Source organism: Chrysemys picta, chromosome 8, assembly GCF_011386835.1.
Source record: "Chrysemys picta bellii isolate R12L10 chromosome 8, ASM1138683v2, whole genome shotgun sequence".
NCBI classification, from domain to species: domain Eukaryota; kingdom Metazoa; phylum Chordata; order Testudines; family Emydidae; genus Chrysemys; species Chrysemys picta.
Window position 1 is genome coordinate 20715845 of NC_088798.1, and position 19120 is coordinate 20734964.

The 19120-nt window shown below is 42.1% G+C and overlaps 1 protein-coding gene across 17 annotated transcripts in view; it reads left to right on the top strand.

Moving 5' to 3' along the window:
- Positions 1-19120, top strand: part of LRRC7 (leucine rich repeat containing 7) — a 349370-nt gene that overhangs the window by 46258 nt on the left and 283992 nt on the right. For 13 of the 17 annotated variants that reach the window (XR_010589655.1, XR_010589656.1, XR_010589657.1 and 10 more), the window contains exon 2: positions 14467-14525. The exons of the other annotated variants lie outside the window; for them this stretch is intronic. The gene's annotated coding sequence lies outside the window, so the exon portion shown is untranslated. The remainder of the gene's footprint in view (positions 1-14466; positions 14526-19120) is intronic. 17 annotated transcript variants of the gene reach the window in all.

Genomic DNA, 19120 nt, shown 5'->3' on the forward strand with positions numbered 1-19120 from the left:
GACAGTGGTGGGGTAGTGGTGGCGGCCGCACCTAGAATGGAATGCAGTGCCTCGTAGAAACGGCATGTCTGGGGCTGGGATCCGGAGTGTCTGTTTGACTCTTTGGTCTTCTGGTACCCTTGTCTCAGCTCCTTGATTTTCACGCGGCACTGCGTTGCATCCCGGCTGTATCCTCTCTCCGTCATGGCTTTGGAGATCTTCTCGTAGATCTTCATATTCTGTTTTTTTTATCACAGCTCTGAAAGCACGGACTCATTGCCCCACACAGCGATCAGATCCAAGACTTCCCGATCAGTCCATGCTGGGGCCCTCTTTCTATTCTGCGATTGCATGGTCACCTCTGCTGGAGAGCTCTGCATCGTTGCCAGTGCTGCTGAGCTCGCCACGATGTCCAAACAGGAAATGAGATTCAAACTGGCCAGACAGGAAAAGGAATTCAAATTTTCCCGGGGCTTTTCCTGTGTGGCTGGTCAGAGCATCCGAGCTCGGACTGCTATCCAGAGCGTCAACAGAGTGGTGCACTGTGGGATAGCTCCTGGAGCTATTAGCGTCGAATTCCATCCACATCTACCCTAATTTGACATGGCCGTGTTGAATTTAGCGCTACTCCCCTTGTCGGGGAGGAGTACAGAAATCAATTTAAAGAGACCTCTATGTCGAAATAAATAGCTTCGTTGTGTGGACGGGTGCAGGGTTAATTCGAGTTAACGTTGCTAAATTCGACATAACCTCCTAGTGTAGACCAGGCCTGAGTATCTTCCATGTAAAATCCAATAGCAGTAATGAAGTCCCTCTGCTTCGGTAGGGTTTTTGGCTGGTTTTGGTACATGTTTATTAGATAGAAGGGAATGTTAGTATTGAGTCTCATTCTTATGGTGGAAAGGATTCCTTACAGCATTGCCTAATAAGGGTCAGATTCTGGATTTGCCTGATCTCCTTTGGATGTTTGTTCTATAACAGAATGCCTTGTCCCCAAGCTTTCACTGGCATTGACCTAGGCTTTGATCTGCATTGTCCCAGAGTAGCACAGCTGTCACAGTGATTCATAAATCAGTATTTCTTTGATGTAGCTAGGGCTTGATCTATGAATTGCTTGGAAAATTAAGATCCAGGCTTAGCTGACTGGGAGCCCGTGGAGGGACATGATCATGGGTGTGGTAGGGTCATGGAAGCCTGAGCCATGAAGAAGACTGGCAGCTTGACTGGCAGTTTACAAATACTGGGTTCACAAGAAAAAAAAATGTTGTGACTTTCCTATAGCATTTTACATTGGCCTTTAATCAGGAAGATGATAAACTAATCAGTACAAACATTTCAGATTATTCATGCTGTGTTCTGGACAGTCATCTTTCGAAATTCCTTTATCTACTGAAAGATTGTCAGTTCTGCTTTTTCTCCTCTCCTTGCAGGCATGTTTTTAAAGAAATCTCTCTGCTCCGATATTGTAAAGGCTGATAGTGAGATTGTATAATGGCAGTACTTCTTCCTTTATACACACAACTATTCATAAAGTAGTACTGCATATTACCCTTCTTTGTACTGCACATGGTTGTAGCTGTGGCAGTTGATTGGCAAATTGTAAAAGAATTTGCATTATAATCCCTTGTTTTCATACACTCCTAACTTCTGAAATATTCACCTCTGGGGATGAAATTTTCCATGCTCTGCCTGATGGTAAATTTGTTTTTCAGTAAAAAACCTTCAGACACTTTTCTTATTGTGGGGAGGAACATTATACCAGATCTTTATGAAAAGAGGTGCAGCAAAAGCAGTTTATGAAGTTTATGGGCCAGATTCTCAGTTGGTATAAATAAACAGGGCTCTGGAGCTGTGCTCCAGCTCCAGGAAAAAAACCTGCAGCTCCACTGCTCCGGAGCTGCTCCGTGCTCCAGCTGCAGGCTCCGCTCCAAAGCCCTGAATTAGCTCTTTTAATGACAGTGAGGTTGTGCTGAGTCACAGTTTGAAGATCTGGCCCTGTAACTTGAAACCTGGCATGGACCAATGCTTTTGTGTGTTTGGAAGGAAAAAAAGTAAAATCAACTTGTAAGCAATTTAAAAAAATAACTTCAGACCCAACTCAGTGGGCAACTGTTAAAACTTTTAGCACCATCTAATGAAGCTTTCCCTAGTCTATTTAGGTTTGTGTAGTAGTGCAACCAACGCTGTGTTGCCTGAGGGAGGTTTTTAGACTTTTATAACAACAGAGCATATTCTTCTTGCCTGACCTGACTAAAAAGAAAAGGTGCTATTTCTGCTGACAAAATTTGCATGAGGGAGGGAGATCTCAACAATCAAAGCCTTGTCTTAACATGAAACAGGTGAAAGTTGTGTGTGTTTAAGTAATCTTGGCTCCTACAATTTTAGTGTACATTCTCCAGTAGTTTGCACATTCTAGGGATTCATTTAAAATAGAATGTATGGGCCTAATCATCCTCCATCTGTGGGAGGGGAACTCAGGGATAAAATCTCAGTGGTCCATTTTGACATCCTTACTCACGCTGAATAGCCCTAACTCCATGAATAATCATTGGAACTTCCTGGAAAATAAGGGACTACTCAATCGCTGTTCTGTCTTTGAAGCAGTGTGTCAAAGCAATTGCTATTTCTTCCTGTGAGTGAGATATATGCATCCACAGTATGAGAAAGATGAATGCTTGTGGCTTGGTGACTGACAGTATGTCACCTTATTTTAATTTTTCATTTACGTTAAATGTGGCCCAAATTCTTCACTGATTATTTAAATCAGCCTTGTCCTCAGATCTAATAATAGCCCAGACACTTACCATGCTTCATGCTGCTCTAATTTGCAGCTTCATTTCATCTGGGATAGTGCCTAGCTAAACTAGCTGGTTCCCAGAGAAGTTGAGATTTATGGGTGAGATAATAAATAACTTATGAAGATGATTAAATGAAGGAGGTGACGTATGAGCCAATATAGTGAGGATCATGATGGTCAATAATGATTTGCTAATTCCCCCTTTTTACCAAATATGTGACAGATTATTTTAGTGGTTTCAGAGGGATTTTACTTATTAGCGACAGAAGGCATCCCATAATGCCCAGGAACAAGCATGGCCTGTCAACAGACTAGGAGCTATGTTCGCAAGCTGCCAGTACTAGGGAGCTCAGAGTGTGCGTATTTGTTTTAAACCAGCATAATTTTTTTCATAAAGAGCATTCTTAGAAAGCCTGGGTTATGGATGAATGCTTTTTCTTTTCAAATATTTCTTTCTACATGATAAGTGAAGCTTTATGGTTGGCTAGGGCAGTGACTCTCAACCTTTCCAGACTACTGTACCCCTTTCAGGAGTCTGATTTGTCTTGCATACCCCCAAGTTTCACCTCACGTAAAAACTACTTGCTTACAAAATCGGACATAAAAGTACAGAAGTGTCAGAGTACACTATTACTGAAAAATTGCTTACTTATTTTTACCATATAATTATAAAATAAATCAATTGGAATATAAATATTGTGTTTACATTTCAGTATATAGAGCAGTATAAACAATAGTATGAAATTTTAGTTTGTACTGACTTTGCCAGTGCTTTTTATGTAGCCTGTTTTAAAACTAGGCATATTTCTAGATGAGTTGATGTACCCCCTGAAAGACCTCTGCGTGCCCCCAGAGATACACATACCGCTAATTGAGAACCAGATGGGCCTGGACCAACACCCCAGCTTCACTCATTATCATGCATAGCATAAAGAATTGACTTTCCTCTAACATCTGATCCCTATGTCTTTATAATGGGCAGACCCAAAATCCTGGATCGGAGCACTCCCAATCCAGTTCTGATGTAAACTTTGCAGTTGAGGCCTATCTATATCTAATTTTTGGGAACTGGGGAATGCAACTCCTCAGTGTCCTATGATGGGTATAGAAATAAGTCAACTGTGTATAACCTGGAAAGGTTCTTGGATCGCTCCTGTTTTGGGTGGATTCCAGCTGAATGGCTCCCAGATGAATCAAAGTGTCAAGTGATCTCTTTTGTCAAGTGAAGCCCACAACAGCAGATAGCCAGCTGGAAGCCATTAACTGTTGCTGCCTACTTTGCCTCTTACTTTCAGCCCTGTAGAAACCCCTTGTAACCTGATTCAAGGATTGTTCCTGCCTTTCAGGCCTGATCATGCTTCGTTGAGTTTGATAGTAAGATTCACCCTGACTTCAGTTAGAGTATGAGGTCTCACTTTCCTCTTGTTTCCAGGGTTTTGATGTCAACAAATCATTAGAGCCCTGCAAATCTGCGGGGATCCGCATCCACAGATTATTTTTGCGGGTTGCAGATCTTATGCAGATACAAATTTTGTATCCGCGCAAGGCTCTATAAATCGTACAGCAACTTTTCTATAATGTGCCTCCACCTCTTCCATCCAGAAAATGTATGTATCTCTTTTGTATGTGGCTTGTCGTAACTTTCCTAGTTTGTCACAATTGGCATATGAATCCATATGGCAGGTTCCTTGCTTAGATTGAGAAACAATTTGGGCACTGTAAAATCTGATGAGCAATTTGTCTCCTCTCAGCCTCTTGTTGTTCAGCAGCGTATGATCAAATCTGTAATGAGGCTGCTCTGGGGGATTGCATTAAGTAATCTAAAATTAGGTACAGGGGAAAGGTAGATCAAAAGGTTATTCTTGTCCTCGAGATCATTTGGCTAACTATTTTTCCAATCTGGGTTTCCTGGGGATCCAAACAGTTGAAAATCCTGTGTGTTCCACAAAGAATACCAATTGTTGCTATGTCTATAACGTTTCCCCATAGTTGGTCATTAGCAACTGTAGGGAGGATGATAAAAGGGCAGCATTCTGTTTTGTCTGCATGTGCGCCACTGCCTTCTCCTGCACAGGAAAACCTGCTTGTGTCTACATCACTTTCCCCCATATTAGCTAGTAGGATTTCTTCTTTAAGATACAGACCACTGCTTTGGGGCCAAAGATCTTGAATTTTATACCCAGTGTAGTAGTTGTGGTGTTCTTTGCATGTGTGTAACAAGAGCTATGTGTGTAACACTTAAATTATTTTATGTAATCATTACATAATAATACTGAGAACCTGCAGTTCACGCTCTGTCCAAGGCCCTACCCTCCCATACGGAGGGTGACCTCTTTGACCTCTCTAGCCCACCAACCTTACACAACATCTGTTGTGCACAAACCTCAGTAGTGTCTATATGGGTGTGGCCATGAATTTTTTCTCTGTTAAGTTTACTGCATGCATATATAATACACCTCTACCCTGATATAACGCGACCTGATATAACACAAATTCGGATATAACGCAGTAAAGCAGGGGGGGGGGGGAGGGGGGCGGAGCTGCGCACGCCGGCGGATCAAAGCAAGTTCAATATAACGCGGTTTCACCTATAGCACAGTAAGATTTTCTTGGCTCCCGAGGACAGCGTTATATCGAGGTAGAGGTGTATATGGTGTTTTGAGTCTGTACACTCACTCTCTGACTATATATTTACTCTCCATTGTATGTAATAACCCCTGAAGCTTAAAGATTAATTATCATCTGTAAGAATTTTGTCCTTTTCCATTTGGGCAAATGTTAGTTTTATCATCAACATCAGTGATTCCATCACTTATATCTGTGAAAAGAGTGTTTTAATGTGTGTTCCTTCTGCTAGCTGGCGGGCTCTCTGCCACTATGAGAGCAAAAATACATTGTAGCTTCTGCATAAACAGTAATAATTTAAAAACAACTTGAATTTAGAATATTATGACATTTAGGGGGGAAAAAGTAACCAACCACAGTAGAACATAGCAATGTTAAAGTACAAGCAGCTTAAAGTTCAAGCCTCAGCTACTTGCCACAGTGTACTTGAAAGCTGTTTCTTATTGCCAGAAGCTTCCTGACCCCAGCCATTAGAAAATGATGCACGTTTTAAAATATTGACTTTTTTATTGTTTGTGTTAAGTAATCCTGATGTGAAAATATTTTAACCTACTTAAGGATTGCCTTGTAAATACAGTGCAAAGGCCAAGGCCAGATAAATCTCAGTCCTTTCAGTCCTGCCTACCACTCCCACCAGGGTGGAAAACAGTCCAGAGAGGTAAAGAAGAAGCATGGCCATGACTCATCTCCTTTTTCCAGCCCCCTTATAAAGGCTAGCAAGCCAGGCAGGAGGAAATAGCCTGCATCATCCAAGGGCATTGTTCAGTGAGGATGCTCCTCTTGCAGGTCAGGGCCATTGTATTAATTGCACAGTCTGTCCCTTAGCTGTTTTTCAGCTCTTTCCATGATTCAAAAGGACAAATGCTTCCAGTGGTCCCAAAGAACTAAAGGCAGGTTGCAGGGTTACTTAGACACAGCTAGACGTGATGTTTAGGTTATGTAATATGTGTCCAGAGCCACTTGGATGGGCACTTTTTTATTATGTATAAATTATGTATAAATAAAGTCTACCCTGCAAACCAGTGCTTCAACTAGACAGTGTAAGTGGCTGTCTCATACCCCAATTCCTCACTGGGAAAAAAGAAGGTAAGGAAAAGGTAGTACAGTAACTCCTCACTTAAAGTCATCCCGGTTAATGTTGTTTCATTGTTATGTTGCTGATCAATTAGGGAACATGCTCGTTTAAAGTTGTGTAATGCTCCCTTCTAACGTCGTTTGGCAGACGCCTGCTTTGTCTACTGCTTGAAGGAAGAGCAGCCCATTGCAGCTAGCTGGTGGGGGCTTGGAACCAGGGTGGACTGGCAGCCCCCTATCAGCTCCACGCTCCCCTAAGTTCCCTGTGCAGCAGCTGCTGGCAGTTCAGCTGTGTCCCTCCCCCCACTGCCATGTGCTGCTCCTGCCCTCTGCCTTGGAGCTGCTCCCCGAGACTCCTGCTTTCTGTGCGGAGGGGAGGGTGAGAGGGGGGCTAATGTCAGGGTGTCCCCCTCCCCCCTGCTCCTGCACCCCACTTACCCCATCTTCCATAGAGCAGGGGAGACAGACCAGGACTCAGGACAGAGGGAGCTTGCAGCAGCTGTGTCTCAGCAAGCTGATCTAATTAACAAGGCAGTGTACTTAACGGAAATGTGCATATCTCCCTCCATTTCTGCTGCCTTGTGTAGAGAGAGAGTTAACCCTTGAAGGCTCAGCCAATTGCTAGATCATCATTTAGCAGTAAGGGAAATATCCCACCCTCTGACGCCTCCACCTCAACCCTCAACCAAGCTTCACAATCATCATCACTGTGTACCAGTATTAAATTGTTTGTTTAAAACTTATACTGTGTGTGTGTGTGTGTGTGTGTGTGTGTGTGTGTGTGTGTGTATATACACATGTATATGTGTATGAGGGGGTTAGGTATATATGTCTTTTGTCTGGTGAAAACAATTTCCCTGGAACCTAACCCCCTCATTTACATTAATTTTTATGAGGAAATTGGATTCGCTTAACATCGTTTCCCTTAAAGTCGCATTTTTCAGGAACATAACTACAACGTTAAGTGAGGAGTTACTGTATAGCCCTTCTGCTCTTGTGGGGCATAACCAGGATGTACCAACCATTACCCTGGCCATGTTGCGTGTACAGTTTGTCATATCCATTTTCCTCACCCTTTGTCTGTCTTTGTCTTTGAAAAGACTGTAAGCTCTTGGGGCAGAGACTGTCTTCCTACAGGTTTGGAAAGCATCTGCTGCTTTTTGGGCACTATATCAATATAAACAATAAGTGATTAATTAAAAATTAAATAGTGTCCTTTAAATATTGTGTTAATTTCTTGGATAGTGATTTAAAGTCAAATTTGCCATCCTTGCTCTTGATATATCTTATCTTATAGGGATGCTTGTGTCCTGAGTGCTTGAGTAGAGCCTTATTCCATAAGTATTCCCTTTGCAATACCATTGAAATCAGATGGCATTACCTGCACTTTTGTGGGTTCTTGTCTTCAGTTTGGAGCACTTGCAGACTCAAATAGTCTTCACATTACATCATTACTGCCCCTCCAGCAGGGTTTCCAACAGGTAAACATCAACACAAAATGTTTGTTTTAAATGATAATTTAATAGTATGAAGTCATTTAGAATATTTTCAGAGTAGCAGCCGTGTTAGTCTGTATCCGCAAAAAGAAGAACAGGAGGACTTGTGGCACCTTAGAGACTAACAAATTTATTAGAGCATAAGCTTTCGTGGACTACAGCCCACTTCTTCGGATGCATATAGAATATGCATCTATATGCATCCGAAGAAGTGGGCTGTAGTCCACGAAAGCTTATGCTCTAATAAATTTGTTAGTCTCTAAGGTGCCACAAGTCCTCCTGTTCTTCTTTTTATTTAGAATATTGTCATCTGAAAATATTGATTGGTTTACTTTGGGATTAACTGAAAATTAGAATAGATCAATTAACAAATAGTAATTGCTGCAGTTTAGTAGTGTATTTTGTAATATGTTCTGATGATGCCATGTTTCATAGAGGGGGAAAAACTGAGTATCATCCAGTACCAGATTAAATATTAGACAAACACCTGCCAGAAATGGTTTAGATAATACTTAGTCCTGCCATGAGTGCAGGGGACTGGACTTGATGACCTCTGGTGGGTCCCTTCCAGTCTTATGATTCTATGATTTCTATGATTGTAATATCTCATAACTGTTTAGCTAACCATGGGTTGGTTAGCTGGTTGGTTGGTGTGATGTGTGGGTATCCTTTCTTTAAGGCATTGGATTGTATTGCCTGGAGTACAAGTCAAGAGTACAAATACAAAAATGTCCTCCTATTTGAGCCAATATTTGAATAAATTAATTTGTTCACACTTACACCCCTGTCAAATTCATTTTCTAGGGTTATTGTGTATTGGAATTTTACTGGCAAAGTGTTTGCCGAAAACAAATTTCAGTGACAAGTACAAATATTTGCAGAAATAATGAGTGTTAGGAGGCACACCCAATTAGCCTGTGCACCACTTCCACAGGAGGAATAGCCTGCTGGTTAGAAGTGTCTGGCCTCCTTAATTCAGTGTACACTGTGTAACTTCTCTGAAAAAATGTAAAGCATTCAGGCGCATGGTGTGGTGGCCTGCTTTGAGCCATCTGGACCTGCAGCTGCAGGATGGCTGGCCCATGTACAGATCATACTGTCAGCCCCTCTCCACTTATTGTAATTTGTGTTATAGTAGCCTCTAGACTCAGGCCTCCATCAAGATTAGCACTTTACTGTGATAGATGCTGCGCAGGCACATAGTCCCTGTCGTAAAGAGTTTATAGTCTAAATAGTCAAGACAGGCAAAGGGTAGGAGAAAGGAAGTGTTATCATCCCCCATCTTTAGTTGGGGATATGAGACACAGAGAGATTAAATGATTTACAAGGTCACACGGAAAGTCTGTAGGAGAACAGGGAACTGGACCTAACTTGAGTTCCAGTCCAGTGCTCTTGCCCATAAGACTATCCTTTATTTCTTCTTCTCTTCAACTGACCACCTTCCTCCTCCTCCTACTTGGATCCTTTCGATAAGGATAGGATTATGCCTTTAATGCACATTTTATTATTCAGGGTATTATATTTTAGATAATGTCAGTATTTCTCTTTCAACATATTACATATATTTAACTTTTTTTTTTAAGAATTTTATTGTAATGAAAAACTATAGGGTCAAGTTCTGGTTTACATAAGAATGGCCATACTGGGTCAGACCAAAGGTCCATCCAGCCCAGTATCCTGCCTGCCAACAGTGGCCAATGCCAGGTGCCCCAGAGGGAGTGAACCTAAAAGGTAATGATCAAGTGATCTCTCTCCTGCCATCCATCTCCACCCTCTGACAAACAGAGGCTAGGGACACCATTCCTTACCCATCCTGGCTAATAGCCATTAATGGACTTAACCTCCATGAATTTATTTAGTTCTCTTTTAAACCCTGCTATAGTCCTAGCCTTCATAACCTCCTCAAGCAAGGAGTTCCACAGATTGACTGTGTGCTGTGATTTTATATACCTCTATCATATCCCCCCTTAGTCTCCTCTTTTCCAAGCGGAAAAGTCCTAGCCTCTTTAATATCTCCTCATATGGGACCTGTTCCAAACCCCTAATCATTTTAGTTGCCCTTCTCTGAACCTTTTCTAATGCCAGTATATCTTTTTTGAGATGAGGAGATCGCATCTGTACGCAGTATTCAAGATGTGGGCATATCATGGATTTATATGAGGGCAATAAGATATTCTCCATCTTATTCTCTATCCCTTTTTTAATGATTTCTAACATCCTGTTTGCTTTTTTGACCGCCGCTGCATACTGCATGGATGTCTTCAGAGAACTATCCACGATGACTCCAAGATCTCTTTCCTTATTAGTTGTAGCTAAATTAGCCCCTGTCATATTGTATGTATAGTTGGGGTTATTTTTTCCAATGTGCATTACTTTACATTTATCCATATTAAATTTCATTTGCCATTTTGTTGCCCAATCATTTAGTTTTATGAGATCTTTTTGAAGTTCTTCACAATCTGCTTTGGTCTTAACTATCTTGAGCAGTTTAGTATCATCTGCAAACTTTGCCACCTCACTGTTTACCCCTTTCTCCAGATCATTTATGAATAAGTTGAATAGGATTGGTCCTAGGCCTGACGCTTGGAGAACACCACTCGTTACCCCTCTCCATTCTGAAAATTTACCATTTATTTCTACCCTTTGTTCCCTGTCTTTTAACCAATTCTCAATCCATGAAAGGATCTTCCCTCTTATCCCATGACAACTTAATTTATGTAAGAGCCTTTGGTGAGGGACCTTGTCAAGGGCTTTCTGGAAATCTAAGTACACTATGTCCACTGGATCCCACTTGTCCACATATTTGTTGACTCCTTCAAAGAACTCTAATAGATTAGTAAGACATGATTTCCCTTTACAGAAACCATGTTGACTTTTGCCCAACAATTTATGTTCTTCTAGGTGTCTGGCAATTTTGTTCTTTACTATTGTTTCAACTAATTTGCCTGGTACTGACATTAGACTTACCGGTCTGTAATTGGTGGAATCACCTCTAGAGCCCTTTTTAAATATTGGCATTACATTAGCTATGTTCCAGTCATTGGGTACAGAAGCCGATTTAAAGGACAGGTTACAAACCATAGTTAATAGTTCCGCAATTTCACATTTGAGTTCTTTCAGAACTCTTGGGTGAATGCCATCTGGTCCCGGTGACTTGTTACTGTTAAGTTTATCAATTAATTCCAAAACCTCCTCTAATGACACTTCAATCTGTGTCAGTTCCTCAGATTTGTCACTTACAAACGACGGCGTAGGTTTGGGAATCTCCCTAACATCGTCAGCCGTGAAGACTGAGGTTACACTGTTGTAATGCTGTGGATTTAAGTGGAATTGTTCCAGGTTTACACTAACTTCACTGAGATCAGAATCTAGCCCATATATTTTACTTTTGTATTTAAATAAGGCATACCTTTCACTAGGAGATTCTTACATAAAAAAGCTTTAACCTTACCTAATGTTAACTCACATATGGAAAATAAAGCAAATAGACATGGGCACATGTTTTATAATTTTTATTATGATTTATTATAGAGCCATTGAGCTAAATTCAGTCTGGCTTCAGTGGGTGCAGCTGGTGATGCTATCAAGTGCAGTTGTGTGTTCTCTCAATATGGCAGGGCAGAATTCAGTCTATTAAAAGTACTTGTGTTTATTGCTGCTTTTTATGTTGGCTTAAAATGTATTTAGGAAGGGGTGACAGATTGGGATGAATGGAAACCAGGTCTAGTATGTATGTGAAGACCTCCAATTTGGCCAACCTGTTGGACCACAGCAAAAAGCATGAGTCTCTACACTTTAAACAGCCCAGGTCTTGTAGCTGGAGTGTGTAAAAGACCTATATCTTCTATGTCAGGGGTTGGCAACGTTCGGCACGCGGCTCGCCTGGGTAAGCACCCTAGTGGGCCAGGCCAGTTTATTTACCTGCTGACGCGGCAGGTTCGGCCGATAGTGGCCCCCACTGGCCGCGGTTTGCCGTCCTGGGCCAATGGGGGCGGCCTCGGCCCGTGCCGCTTCTCGCCACCCCCATTGGCCCGGGACGGCAAACCGTGGAGAGTGGGGGCCGCGATTGGCCGAACCTGCCACGTCAGCAGGTAAATAAACTGGCCCGGCCCGCTAGAGTGCTTACCCTGGCAAGCCGCATGCCGAATGTTGCCGACCCCTGTTCTATGTATTGGGCAGAGCTGGATGCGTATTATACAGTGAACAGTGGGTTACATGTATGTAGGGCTCTGTTTTTGAAAAGTGTCTATTATGTGGCAAAGGCAAATGTGGAACTAGCTAATTTGGGTGAATTGTGTCCAAGGTGCATCCCAGATTATTGCCTCTTCTTTTATTCAATGTGCCAGTTTTGCTCTGATTGCCATTAAAAAACAAAACAAAATCTGAGTACTCTTCAATGAGAGAAATGTGATGAGGCTGATGTCCCGTTTATATTATGCCATATCCACCTGGCATAAGTGATAGGAGAGCTGACCCTGAGTTTGTTGTAAATTGAACATATGCTGCATGTTGTGGGTACTTGATACCTGAATAATAAAATCTGACTAGCCCTTTTAAATGGATAATGTTGTAAATATGGGATTTATCCTGAGGGTACTTGTATGTTTTCTGGGCTCTACCATGAACTGATGACCGTTGTATTCTCTGCTGCAGGATTCCTGTCATCCCTGCCTGGGCAGTTTTTCATGGGGAATGTTGGAGGGATTACATACAGTGGACATATTTTACTGCAGCTCTAAATGGGACAAATTAACTTTCTCTGCTGGTTGAAGCACATACAGTGGATCACTTGGGGCCAGACATCACCATGGCCTGCTGGCTAGAGGGGAACATGCACGTGGTGACTGGGTCTGCATATTCACTGGTCCTCTTTATAGTACTCCTGTGTAGACCCTCCTACATTGATTACACTCGGGAGAAGGGGAGGTAAGAGACTCTTCATGGTCTCTTGCCCTAGGCTGTAGGCAGGATCTCGCCCTAAGTAATGCAGAGATGTCATCCTTTCTCCATTCACTGGTATTAAAAATATTGAGCCAAATCCTAATGTCCTTACTCAGTTCATTTTTTTTACTCAGGCAAAATTCTCACCCAAGTTTGAACTGAGCTTCAGACGTAGCCCAGTAGTCCCAATTAAAAAAAAATGAATAAGCGTGTACAGCACATTCATGAAAAAAGAACAGGAGTACATGTGGCACCTTAGAGACTAACAAATTTGTTAGTCTCTAAGGTGCCACGAGTACTCCTGTTCTTTTTGCGGATACAGACTAACACGGCTGCTACTCTGAAGCACATTCATGGTGGATTTAATTATCATTTTTTAATGTCTGGTATTGGGATATTGTAATTTAAGTTTGGAATAAATCATCTAGAGTAGGATACATAGCAGCTGAATTTTGGTAAAGACTTTTAATGGACCATAAGTACTATTTATTATGAAGCATCTAGCTGATTTTAAAAAATAAGTTAGGTATTTCAGCTACAGCATTTACCTCTGAAATCCTCTGTTAATTTTGGTGATTTTGCAACCATGTTTCCTTATTTAAAAAAAAAACAACAACAAAAAACCAAAACAAAAAACCTCTTTCCTCATCTGTTTTGTAAAAAATAAAAGAGGAAACTGACTGACTAATTGAATATACAGTGGAAACAGTGAAGCTAACTATACACAAAGTGTTGTCAAATACACATAGTAAAGTGGGAAAATGCTTTAATTTCTTTCTTATACTAATCAGACATGTCACTTCTAAACATAATAGATGAAAATGTAAAATTTGTTTTTTAGTCAGTGAATTTTTTAAAGAACTTTTTTAAAAGAATCAAAACTTTTTGTCTGATGCTGTGGAACAATACTACATACAGCTAAGGAGAAGCACAATTGTCACTCCCAGGAAAGACATCTGAACAGAAAGCATATTAGAGGGGAAGCTCTTCGCTAGAGAAATGACACAGATAATCAGCCTGGGAATGGTATTTAAGTTTGAATGTTCATTCACTTTCCTCTCAAGTTAAGTGACTGTGTCTTATCTATCATATTGTCACATTTAATGAAAAACCTATAGCCTGTTTAGCACATTTGAGGTTTTTATTGCTTATAATCCAGCATTCAGTTTGTCTTGGTGGATTGGGCAGCCTTACTTTGTTTGCAGTATTTTGAGTATTTCTTGCTCTTTTTTGCATTTGAGGTTTAATCTTCCAGAGTTTTATTCAGCAGAAATTAACTTCTGCAAATACTGAGCTGTGGAAGCTGGAAAGACTTTCTGGACTTGGCACCATTTGAATCTTATCCTAATTTAGAAGAACATTTCTAGAGCTATTGCCACTTTGGAATGCAGTGCTACTGGAGTATGCATGTGTGCACAATACAGACTTTGGCATGCCAGGCAGCTTCTTCACATGGAGTCCTTCTCTGGGAGACCTATTAACAGCTGGGAATGGCACAGAGAGTTGAGCTGCATGTATGCTGTTTTATTCTTATTTTATATTCTCACTTTTCAGAGTGGTGTAATGTCCCCAGCATGGATGCTACAGGCTGCTAGCCCAAAGTCACATAGCAGGTCAGTGCCTTAACCATCTTTGTTAGACTCCAAAAGCTCAATTTATTTAGTTTATCACTATAAGGCAGTGGTCCCCAAATTTTTTACCTCTTGCCCCCCTTTGCCCCCGTCCGCACCCCCCAGCCTCCCAGAACTGGGGCTGGGAGTGGGGCCGTGGCTCTGGGAGGAGGGACGCGGACAGGGGTAAGGGGGCCGGTGGCTGGGGCCACAGCTGGGAGCTGGCCCAGGCTCCAGATCACCCCCCCCCCGAATGTTCTATAGCGCCCCCCTAATGGAGTATGCCCCACAGATTGGGGGGCCTCTGCCATAAGGCATGTTTTTAAATCCTTTAGTCATTCTCATGGCTCTTTTTTTAACACTATCCAATTTATCAACATCTTTCTTGAATTGTGGACACCAGAAGTGGACACAATATTCCAGCAGTGGTCTCACCTGTGCCAAATATAGAGGTAACATAATCTCTCTACTCCCAGTCAAGGTTCCTCTGTTCATGCATCCCAGGATCACATTAGCTCTTTTGGCCACAGGATCACACTGGGGTTCTTATTCTGCTGATTATCCACCAGAGTCACTGCTTCTCGAGATAGAGCCCCCAATCCTGCAAGTGTGGCCTACGTTTTTTGTTCTGAGATGTATATATTTACAGTTAGCGGTATTAAAATAAATATTGTTTGTTTGCACCCAGTTTACCAGGAACTCCAAATTGCTCTGTATCAGTGACCCATCGTTTTCAATTTACCACTCCCTCAATTTTTGTGTCATCTGCAAACTTTATCAGTGATGATTTTCCAGGTCACTAATAAAAATGTTTAATAGTGTAGAGCCAAGAACCCACCCCTGCTGACCCCACTGGAAACATACACACTTGATGATAATTCCCCAGTTAAAATTAGACCTATCAGTTATCTATTTTTTCCACTTAATGTGTGCTGTATTAATTTTAACTGCCACTCAGTTGAGAAATAGCTAGTAGTATGTACAATATTTGTTATATTGCACCTCTTGTTTAAGCCTTCATTCTTGCTGAATACCTTATTCCATCTCTTACTTTATATGTTACCTAATTTCCAATTCTTATACAGTTTTTTTTGTATTCACTTCCTTATGCCAATTCACCTTAGTTGCATGATTATTTTGTTCAAAACGTCTTTATGCTTAAATTTTACTGGTGTTTGCCTTTATTTATGCTTTTAATCTCTCCAATTCATCCCCGGTCCTTATGTTCTTAGCTAGCTGATTACACACAAGAGAATGTGTTGTTTTTCATAGATTTTTAAGGCCAGAAGAGACACTGTGATCATCTCGTCTGACCTCCAGGATAACACAGACCATAGGACTTACATGAATTAATTCCTGTTTGAACTAGAGCATATCTTTTAGAAAAACATCCAGTCATGACTTTAACATTTCCAGTGATGGAGAATCCACCACAGCCCTTGCTATATTGTTCCAGTAGTTAATTACCCTCATTTAAAAATGTGTGCTTTATTTCTAGTCTAAATTTGTCTAGTTTCAGCTTCCAGCCACTGAATCTTGTTATATCTTTGTCTGCTAGACTGAAGAGTCCTCTATTACCAAAAAGAAGAACAGGAGTACTTGTGGCACCTTAGAGACTCACAAATTTATTAGAGCATAAGCTTTCGTGGACTACAGCCCACTTCTTCGGATGGGCTGTAGTCCACGAAAGCTTATGCTCTAATAAATTTGTGAGTCTCTAAGGTGCCACAAGTACTCCTGTTCTTCTTTTTGCGGATACAGACTAACACGGCTGCAACTCTGAAACCTCTATTACCAAATTTCTGTTCTCCATGTGGGTGCTTATAGACTGATCAATAACTCCCTAACATTCTCTTTGATATGCTAAATAGATTAAACCTTTAATTATTCTCGTGGCTCTTCTCTTTACCCTCTCCATTTATCAACATCCTTTTTGAAATGTGGACTCCAGAACTGGACACAGTCTTCCAGCAATGGTCACACTAATACCCAATACAGAAATAAGATAACCTCTCTAATCCTGCTAGAAATTCACCTGTTTATACGTTCAAGGATTGCGTTAGCGCTTTTAGGCCACAGCGTCATACTGAGACCTTTTATTCAGCTGATTAGCCACCATGACCCCTAAGTCCTCTTCAGTCACTGCTTCTCAGAATAGAGTCCTCCCATCCCATAAGTATGGCCTACATTCTTTGTCTATAGATGTAAACATTTATGTTTGGTTGTATTAAGTGCATATTGTTTGCTTGCATCCAGCTTGCAAGTGATCCAGTGGCCTGTCCCCTTCATTATTTTCAACTCCCCCAATCTGTGTGTCCTCTGCAAACTTTCTGAATGATGATTTTGTGTTTCTTTTAGGTCACTGATAAAAATATTAAATAGCATAAGGCCAAAAACCAGCCCTTGTGGGATCCCACTGGAAACACACCCACTTGATAATCCCCTGCTTACAATTAAATTTTGACATCTATCATTTAGCCAGATTTTAATCCATTTAATTTTGGCCACATTGAACTGTTTTCGTTCAGTTTATTACTTGAAACATTTTGTGGTACCAAGTCAAATGCCTTGCACAGATCTACTGCATCAATGCTATATTTTATTAATGAAACTTGAACTCTTATAAAAAAAGATGTCAAGTTAGTTTGACAAGATCTATTTGGGGATTGGTTCTGCTTTGAGCGGGGGTTGGACTAGATGACCTCCTGAGGTCCTTTCCAACCCTGATATTCTATGATTATATTATTCTATTTTTCATAAACCCAGGATGATTGTCATAAATTATATTACCCTTCTTTAATTCTTTATTAATCATGTCCTGTATCAGCACTTCTGTTATTTTGTCTGGGATCAGTGTCAGACCTATAATTACCTGAGTCATCCTGTTTATTCTTTTTGAATATTAACACACGTTTGATTGTTGATTGTTCCAGTCTGGTTTGTAGGTGTCATGGACCTAAAATACATCACAAAAGCTACAATCATAATAGATGCTAATTACCAACTGGTTGGTAGTCTCAGTAAAGAGGCCAAACACTGCAGGGTATGGAGACTAAACCTCTAGAGACAGTGCCATCAGGAGAGGAGTAAGGGACATTGGTAGGTCAGAGGTAGGGAAGGATGATTGCGCTGCCCTGCCTTGATAGTACCTGTCCAAATAGGCTCCAGGAGGCAGATTCTCGGCTGCTGTAAATTTTCATTGAGTCAGTGGAGCTATGACCACTTACACCAGGATCCACCCACAGAACTGTCAGGCCTTGTCTACACTACGAGAGTAGTTCGATTTTACTTGCATCGAATTTTTGTAATCGATATTGCAAAGTCGAACGTGTGTGTCCACACTAAGGACAGTAATTCGACTTTGTGCGTCCACACTAACGGTGAAAGCGTCGACATTCGAAGCGGTGCACTGTGGTCAGCTATCCCACAGTTCCCGCAGTCCCCTCTGCCCATTGGAATTCTGGGTGTAGCCAGCAATGCCTTCTGGGTAACAAAATGTGTCGAGGGTGCTTTTGGGTAACTGTCGTCATCCGTCCATCACTCCCGCCCTCCCTCCCTGAAAGCGCCGGCGAGAAATCATTTCGCGCACTTTTCCAGTCATTGACAGCGCAGACGCCACAGCACTGCGAGCATGGAGCACGCTGCGACCATCGCTGCAGTTGTGGCCGCTCTCAACGCCTCGCAGCTTATCATACAGGTTTCCCTGAGGCAGATGCAGAAAAGTCAGGCGAGGAGGCTACGGCACCGCGGTGATGTCCTGAAGTCTGAGAGTAGCACGGACCTGTCAGAAAGCAGGGGACCCAGCGCCAAGGACATCGCGGTGGCAATGGGTCATGTTGATGCCGTGGAACGGCGATTCTGGGCACGGGAAACGAGCACTGAGTGGTGGGACCGCATAGTGCTGCAGGTCTGGGATGAATCCCAGTGGCTGCGAAACTTTCGCATGCGGAAGGGAACTTTCCTTGAACTTTGTGAGTTGCTGTCCCCTGCCCTGAAGCGCAGTGACACCCACTTGCGAGCTGCACTGAGTGTACAGAAGCGAGTGGCCATAGCCCTCTGGAAGCTTGCAACGCCAGACAGCTACCGGTCAGTCGCGAACCAGTTTGGGGTGGGCAAATCTACCGTGGGGGTTGCTGTGATACAAGTAGCCAAGGCAATCGTTGATGTACTGCTGCCAAAGGTAGTGACCCTGGGAAACGTGGAGGCGATCATAGATGGCTTCGCAGCGATGGGATTCCCAAACTGCGGTGGGGCCATAGATGGAACTCACATCCCTATCCTGGCACCGGACCACCAGGCCACCCAGTACATTAACCGAAAGGGCTACTTTTCCATGGTGCTGCAAGCACTGGTGGACCACAGGGGACGTTTTACCAACATCTACGTGGGATGGCCGGGCAAGGTTCATGACGCTCGTGTTTTCAGGAACTCTGGTCTGTTTAGACGGCTGCAAGAAGGTATTTACTTCCCGGACCACAAAATAACTGTTGGGGATGTGGAGATGCCTATAGTCATCCTCGGGGACCCAGCCTACCCGCTAATGCCCTGGCTCATGAAGCCCTATACTGGCGCCCTGGACACTGAAAAAGAACTCTTCA